Below are 8,298 nucleotides of genomic sequence, written 5' to 3' on the forward strand. Positions count from 1 at the left end.
TGACCTTATGATGAAGGGTAGGTCATTGATGAAGCAGTAGCTGAACATGTTGTTTTGTACAATAAACTTTGATTTTGTTGTTAAAGAAACTCTGCAGCATTGTGTGATTCTGTTTCAGTGATGATCACCATATTAATGAAAATAATCAAAAGTTACGATCAATCAAGCCAGGTTTCATTCTCATATCTGACTTGTGCTGTCGTGCCATCAACTGTGATTACAGTACATCATTTTGCTAAGAGTCGGAGATCTAATGGGATGAAAATATAATCTGTAATTATCCTATATGTCGAAATACTAACAACAAAATACCATTAGCAAGTCACATCCGTCCTGTATAGGATATATTGAATAGGAGTTTTCATTACACAGAATGCATTGTGTAAATAGATCTCACCATATAGAATATATTACATAATGAATTCTCATTTGACAGAATACATTTTGTAGAAGGTTCTCATTATATAAAATATATTGTATGAGGAATTTTATTCCATCGAATATATTGTGGAAGGGGTTTCATTCTATACAATATGTTCTGTAATAGTTTTCATTCTGTGGAATGGGTTATTTTTATATACAATATATTGTGGAAGGGGTTTCATTCTATACAATATGTTCTGTAATAGTTTTCATTCTGTGGAATGGGTTATTTTTATATACAATATATTGTGGAAGGGGTTTCATTCTATACAATATGTTCTGTAATAGTTTTCATTCTGTGGAATGGGTTATTTTTATATACAATATATTGTGGAAGGGGTTTCATTCTATACAATATGTTCTGTAATAGTTTTCATTCTGTGGAATGGGTTATTTTTATATACAATATATTGTGGAAGGGGTTTCATTCTATACAATATGTTCTGTAATAGTTTTCATTCTGTGGAATGGGTTATTTTTATATACAATATATTGTGGAAGGGGTTCATTGTCTATGAAATATATTATGACAGGGGTTCCCATTATATTGAAGATATTGTGTAGGGGAGTTTCATTGTTGCATGCTCAGTGCACATAATGAACATCTTAAATATTAAGTCACAAAACTGCGGAACACTGATTTGCTTTACATGTAGACTACTCACACCAAGCTAAAAACACTCATACAAGGACATTTTTCTTAGAACATCATTTTCTCGTAGTGAGTAGATTAATTTGACATGGGAGTTTGTGCTGACAGGGAGCCACTCCCCTGTGCACAAGTTCAACATTCGCATGAAGACAAAACTAATATTGAAAATGGAACGTGAGTCCATCTTGAACTGTAATCTAATTGAGGGAGGAGATGTGTGTGCTCTCTCACAGAATGGTACTGACAGCACAGCAGAAAGCTATAAATTTGAAATGATGTAGGATTGCAACTTTGAAACTGGAATGTGAATTTATTTCAAGACATTCTATTTTGAAATTACAATATTCAAGTGAAGCATCAAGGTGCATGATATCAAGAAAGCAGAGTAAAATAGATAGTCATGTTGCCTTTCAGACAGATTTACTCCAAAAGTGGGCAAAGTAACAGTGTAATGTCTTTCCAAACACTATTGCACTTTCCAATGGTGCTTTTGTCAGGCAAGGCTCTCTATAGCAAATGGCTATGATAAGGCCACACAATTCTTGCATTAAGCACTGCTCAAGGATATGTACCATGAGTGATGTTCATTTTCCCCTATTCCACCATGGGCCTTCAACCCCAACCAAGGTAGAAGGTTCTCAACAGGACAATCCCCGCCAGAACAATATTGCTCAAAACCTACACTCTAATAGTATCCACAAATGTAGTGGCAAGAGTTTAACTAAACAGAACAATGAATGTCACTGAGGTATAGAATTCTATATTCACTGCTTGAGTGTCAAATTGTCAGTGCAATTTAAATCATCCCTATAAAATTCACCTCACTGGAATTGTTGGAATCAAAATCATAGGAAAAAGTATGAAGAGAATCTACTCAACTCAAATATCCATCAGGTAGAGAAAACAAGAGAGAGACTGTTGTCCAGCTGCCTCCCTCATGTCAAAATAAGGGACATCAATGAGACAAGGAGGACATTCCCCGGGGGGGGAAGCGGGGGCTGGTCCATGTGGGAATCAATACAGGAAAGATAAGTATAGCATTCATACAATCAGAAATTCAGGGGCCACGGAGGACATTAAGAAGCCGGATCTCAAAGGTCATCAGTGTGAAGTTAACTATGTTAGCAGTGGGGTGCGGTGGAGGTGGTAATATTGGGAGAGAATACCAAGGAGCATAAATGCTGGAAGGGACCAATGGCACTAGAGTGGAGAATAGTCAGGTAGCACTGCGGTCAGAGTTGAGGAGAAAGTAATAAATTCTTATTCAGAGTTACTGTACATATATGTGAAGTGAAGAATTTTTACAGATTACATTACAGTTTGGAAACAGGCCCTTCGGCCCAACAAGTCCACACCGACCCGCCGAAGCGCAACCCACCCATACCCCTACATTTACCCCTTACCTAACTCTATGGGCAATTTAGCATGGCCAATTCACCTGACTTGCACATCTTTGGACTGTGGGAGGAAACTGGAGCACCCGGAGGAAACCCACGCAGACACGGGGAGAACATGCAAACTCCACACAGTTAGTCGCCTGAGGCAGGAATTGAACCCGGGTCTCTGGCGCTGTGAGGCAGCAGTGCTAACCACTGTGCCACCGTGCCGCCCACAAATTGTAATCCTTGTGAAGTTTAATGAGATTTTATAAACCACCATGTCTTTAGTATCTTGGGTAAGTAGCTGAAAAACCCATGTCTTGATTGCATTAAGATGGGTGCTGTGGTATGTCTGATCACAGTCCATTACCCATGTGTGTGTTAAATGTAGGCATCAGAAATGTATTGTCAGTTGTATTACAGTACAACATTGTCTAGTAAAGTCCACTGTTGCGTGATCAGAACTGTGGAATCTCTTACTGAATTCTCCAGACCTCACCCTTTGTCTATTTTATAAATGAAAGTTAATGGTCCCTTGCCAAATTCTAACATAATTTTGGCAGTCAGGTCTGGGTTCATAACAAAGGATAGTCAGGGAAGTGGGATTGGAAGTCATGGAAGCACTGGTCTTTAAGGGTGGCACTGGAGGATGGAGAATAATCAAAAAAGGATGTGAAGATAAACCCAGCAATGACAGACTTAGTCTTAATGATGGGATTGTTTCCAAAATAAATCCAGAATCCACAAAATTAATATTCATTTTGAGAAATGAGATTTAACTAAAGAAAACTGATATGGATTTGTCAATGGAAGATAGTATTTAATTAACTTGCCGAAGATTATTTTTATAAGGTAACAGGGTTGATAGGCTGATCTGTAGATGGGGCACACAGGAACATCCAAAAAACATTTGATGAAGATCCACAAAACAAACTTGGAACATAGAACATAGAATAGTACAGCACAGGAACAAGCCCTTTGGCCCACGATGTTGTGCTGAACATGACCCCAAGTTGAACTAATCCCTTCTGCCTGACCTTGGTCCACATTCTTCCATTCTTTGCATATTCATGTGCTTATCTAAAAGTCCCTTAAACACCCCTATCGTACTTGCCTCCACCACCAGTGGCAACACATTCCAGACTCCTACCGCTCTCTGTGTAAAAAACTTGCTCCTCGCATCTCTTTTGAACTTTTTCCCTCTTAACTTAAAAGCATATCTCTAGTGTTAGACATTTCAACTCTGAGAAAAAGACTCTGATTGTCAATTCTATCTACGCCTCTTATAATTTTATAAACTTCTATCAGGACCTCAAGTAATAAGAGGGACAGTAACAACATTGATTTAGAACTGAGAGTATACATTAATCGATGGACAGTTTATAGTGGAGTTTCCCAGTAGTCATCATTTGGACCCTTCGCCTTGCTGATAAATACATATTAATGATGTGTTCTTAATCTAAATTAAGTTCAAATTTCACCATCTGCCAGGATGAGATTTGAACCCATGTCCGCAGAATATTAACCTGGGTTTTTTGCTTTATTAGTCCAGTGACAATACCATGAGCAATATGCCACTGTCGCCACATGACACGTAAAAGAAAGCCTTAGCTGGAGCAGTGTTTGTGATAAATCATTGCATTGCACAGTGATTAATGTCACGATATGTCTCCTCCGGTGCAAACTAGGTGCGTACACAATATAGCACCCGGTGCAAACTGAATCCAAAGCGTTGCTGACAGCATTTTCCAACTCTAAGGGGCCTCCGAGATCCCAAGAGAGAGGCACTGCTAAATCCAATTTCAACATCAAGACAACTACGTATTTGTGACAAGATTAACATTATGCTCCATTGTGACATCAATAGTTACTTGGGATAGCAAGGTTGTGATTTCCCTGGATCCATTTTGAATGAAAGCCATCTGACTTGGTAAGAAGCTTGTGATTTAGTTCAGGGCTTCACAAAGATATGATGGATTAATAATGGCATCATCTCTCTGAATGATACAACACTGCCACCATGTGGTGTAACCTAAAAGCATCTGTGTTTGTGAGCTGGGGGATTGCTGCAGAAATGCAAGTGATGTTTAGCTCAGAATTAATAGCATTTTATTGCATCATGCAGCATTATTAGGGGTTTTACTTTCAATGAAAAAAGGCATATTAAAGATGCGTTGAATTTTTGCAAGGTTTGCTGTCACATTCAATCAATTATGGAGACTGACTGAGTGGATGATTGAATATTTTAGGGAAAATATTGCATGCTGCAATTCCCCCCATCACCCTCTCAGCCAAGTTATAAGAGCCAGGAGAGAGGCTGAGCAAGTGTAAACTAGATCATGGATCAATCAATGAATTGGTATCATGGAATATTTTCTGGGTAGGGAAGAAACATTTCTTCTTAAAGGTCTTTTAAATGAAAATTCAGAGCTATAATTCAATATTTGATTTTATAGCTCTGCCATTTCTGATTGGTTATGAGTGGGCTTTGTGTCTGATAATCAGTGAAATCACTCAAACTTTGGGCTGGATGCAGGATGTCATATTCCCTGCAAATTCAAACAAACTTAGAAGTTGTTTGAAGTTGAAGGCATGTACTGTACCTTTATTTACTTATTTATTTAGCCCCAATCCACCTTTTAATTGTTTAAAGCCTAACACATTTTTTTCAGTTTTACTTAAAGGTCATCAACCTGACATTGTTTTTCTCTCTCCTCAGTTACAGCCAGACCTGCTGAGTATTACCATCACCTTCTGTTCACATGTTCAGGCTCTCTCAGTTCTCATCTGAGCCACTGTGGGGAGCACATCTGATCAGAAGGAGGGAATTTAGTTTATCTTACTCAATGTTCAAGTAAAGTGAGGCAGCATATTGGCTCGGTGGTTAGCACTGTTGCCTCACAGTACCAGGGACCCAGGTTCGATTCCAGTATCAGCTGACTGTCTGTGTGGAGTTTGCACGTTCTCCCTGAGCCTGCATGGGTTTCCTCCAGGTACTCTGGCTTCCTCCCACAGTCCAAAGATCTGCAGGTTAGGTGAATTGGCCATGCTAAATTGCCCATAGTGTTAGGTGCATTAGTCAGGCATAAATATAGGGGAATGGGTCTGGGTGGATTACTTTTTGGAGGGTTGGTGTGGATTTGTTGGGCCGAAGGGCCTGTTTTCATACTGGAGGGAATCTAATAATAAAGTCATCACAGTCCCACTGGGCTGCTCTTTCATTATAGAGAGACAACAGTTTAACCTGAGGATCACTACTCCTCACGTGAGGGGCAAGGTTGAGGAGATAGAGCCTTTATTGCAACGTCACCCAGTGCAGGAACTGAACCCACACTGTTGGCATCGGTCTGCAACACACACAATCCATCCAACCAACTGGGTCAATGCAAAGCCTTCATTGCTGGTCATTCATAAGCAGGCTATGTTGAGAGAAAAAGCAGAGCTTTGGGGAATGGGGGAACAAAGTGGAACACTCATCTGAAACTATATGTGTAATAAAAGGTGATAATGCAATCGCGTTTGAAGTTGAGGTATTTCAAAATATCCTTTCAACTTCAAGAAATAGAGACACGCCAGTGTTGCATTAGCAGGTTTACAAATACACAATTCATTGTAAAGTTCAGTTTGAATTGCTAAAACTGAAAACCGCATGAAGAATATTGGAAAGAAATACAGAAACCTTTTATCATAAAGTGCTTATTGTCCTTTCAAAAGGGATATACATCCAGATTTGCACATCTCTGCCCTAACATTTTCTTTTAAAACGAGTTGTTAAAAACGCCAGCAATTTTAGTGACTTGAAGCCTAAAGGACTTGAAGAAAAGAAAAATGGAGTGTGCCTAATGGCAACTAAAATAATATAACCTAACAACGGAAACATTACTGCAATTACACCTAATGCATTCAGCTGACATCTAACTACAGGATACAAGAGCCTTTTGGCATTTTGGCATTTTGAAAAAGTAACATCACAAAAGTTGACAATTACTATATCTTTCCTGTTATAAAATTGAATATTCTTTGAGAAAAATTTCTCAGAGTTACATCCACATTGCATCTCAACTGTATAGGTGAATATTTTCCAAATAAAAAAGGTTAGTATTTTTTCCATATGCGTCACATTACATAGTAACATTGTTTCTCCAGATGTGAAAGCCCTGGTTGTAAAACGATTTTACTTTTAGTTTAGGAAATATCAATAAATCCAGTATTAATTTAGAGGGAACTACTGTGTTAAGTAATGATTCTGAAGGGTTTAATGGTGAAGTTGCATTAGAATGTGGCGCTGGAAAAGTACAGTCGGTCAGGCAGCATCCAAGGAGCAGGAGAATCGACTTTTCGGGCAGAAAGAAGACTTATGCCCGAAAAAAAGAACTAGCATCTACAGTCCTCACTTTCTCCTCCTTGAAGTTGCATTAGGTCCATTCAATCTGATGATGTAACATGGTCTTTGAGTGGAAGAATGGTCCCAACTGTACAAGGTCCCATGGAGATGGACATGTCACCTCTGGCTCCTGATAGTTGAAATCATGCCTAACTAATTCATGTTATATTGTACCTGTTGCTATTGTGAAGTGCACCACTCGATGGCAATGAACTACCCTATCACAAGCCACAGGTGGTTGGTCCCCAAAGGCCAATACGAGAGGGAGAAGTGTCAGACATTACCTGCATACAATGATGTTAGCAACCATTACGATTATACAAACTGGTCAGGAAAAAATGAATTAAATGCTTAATAATCTCAAATTTCCAATTGAAATAGCAGAACACCACATCAAAGGATCAGTATGTAGGAAATAATTACATTCCTCAATGTCAGGAATTATCCCAACCCTAACAATAAGCTTGTGTAGCAAGGTTAATCTTTGTAGGTTATAGATTAGAGCAGGCAATCTATAGTTTCGAATGAACATCAATAGGAATCCTGTTGTAAAATGTAAATCGTCTTTTCGTTATTTGTTTATGTTACAACCTTGCCCTAGAACTATAGATTAATTAGATGGTTTAGAAGTAGAATAATGAATACATTAAGTGATTACAAGATTCTAGGTGAGGTGGGATCAGCTCTTCCCTTTTAGTGTCCTTGCCCTCAGCCCTTTTCTGCTTTCCTTTTAAGCATGCAGCTGTCACATTTTAATTACAATGTAATTAGCGGTATCAAAACTATGGAGTCAATCACAAGCTTTGTAATGCTTCAGCGAAAGAAAGAGAAATCTTATGATCTATTACCCTGAAAAAACGATGAAAGCACAATATCAAACACGCACACACGCAGCGAGAAGGAGTTTACAAAGAAGGGCAAAGGGCACCTCTACACTCAGGTAGATATAGGCAATTGCAGTTTAAGTGCCTAATTCTCAAACTGTCAGAATGGCCTGAGACCCCACAGTTTAGTTGCTGATTTTTACAAGGTCCCATGGAGATGGACATGTCACCTCTGGCTCCTGATAGTTGAAATCATGCCTAACTAATTCATGTTATATTGTACCTGTTGCTATTGTGAAGTGCACCACTCGCTTTCACAGTGAACTGTTATTGTTCCAAGTTGCCTTTTCACCCGGATCTGACCTTTGACTTTGACGAGAGCGATACATTCAAAGGGAATATCAAATTCTTACTTAGCAACCAATTCTTCCTTTGTCTTTGCTCTACGTCCTGGAAGCAGCTGTTAAAGGTCCATTTGTAAATTCCTGAGTCTGCTTGTTGCTTTTCCAAGCTGCGTAATCTGCCGGCAACCCTTCATTTCAATGTGAAACTTGCAATGAAGTTTTAATCAAGCAGGAGATATTGGTCTGAGTTATAGGCCATTTTAGAACAATGTTAATTTCGGCTCAGGCTGAT

This window comes from Chiloscyllium plagiosum, unplaced genomic scaffold, assembly GCF_037043375.1.
Source record: "Chiloscyllium plagiosum isolate Xiang-an unplaced genomic scaffold, Cpla_swu_hap1 HiC_scaffold_18, whole genome shotgun sequence".
NCBI lineage: Eukaryota > Metazoa > Chordata > Chondrichthyes > Orectolobiformes > Hemiscylliidae > Chiloscyllium > Chiloscyllium plagiosum.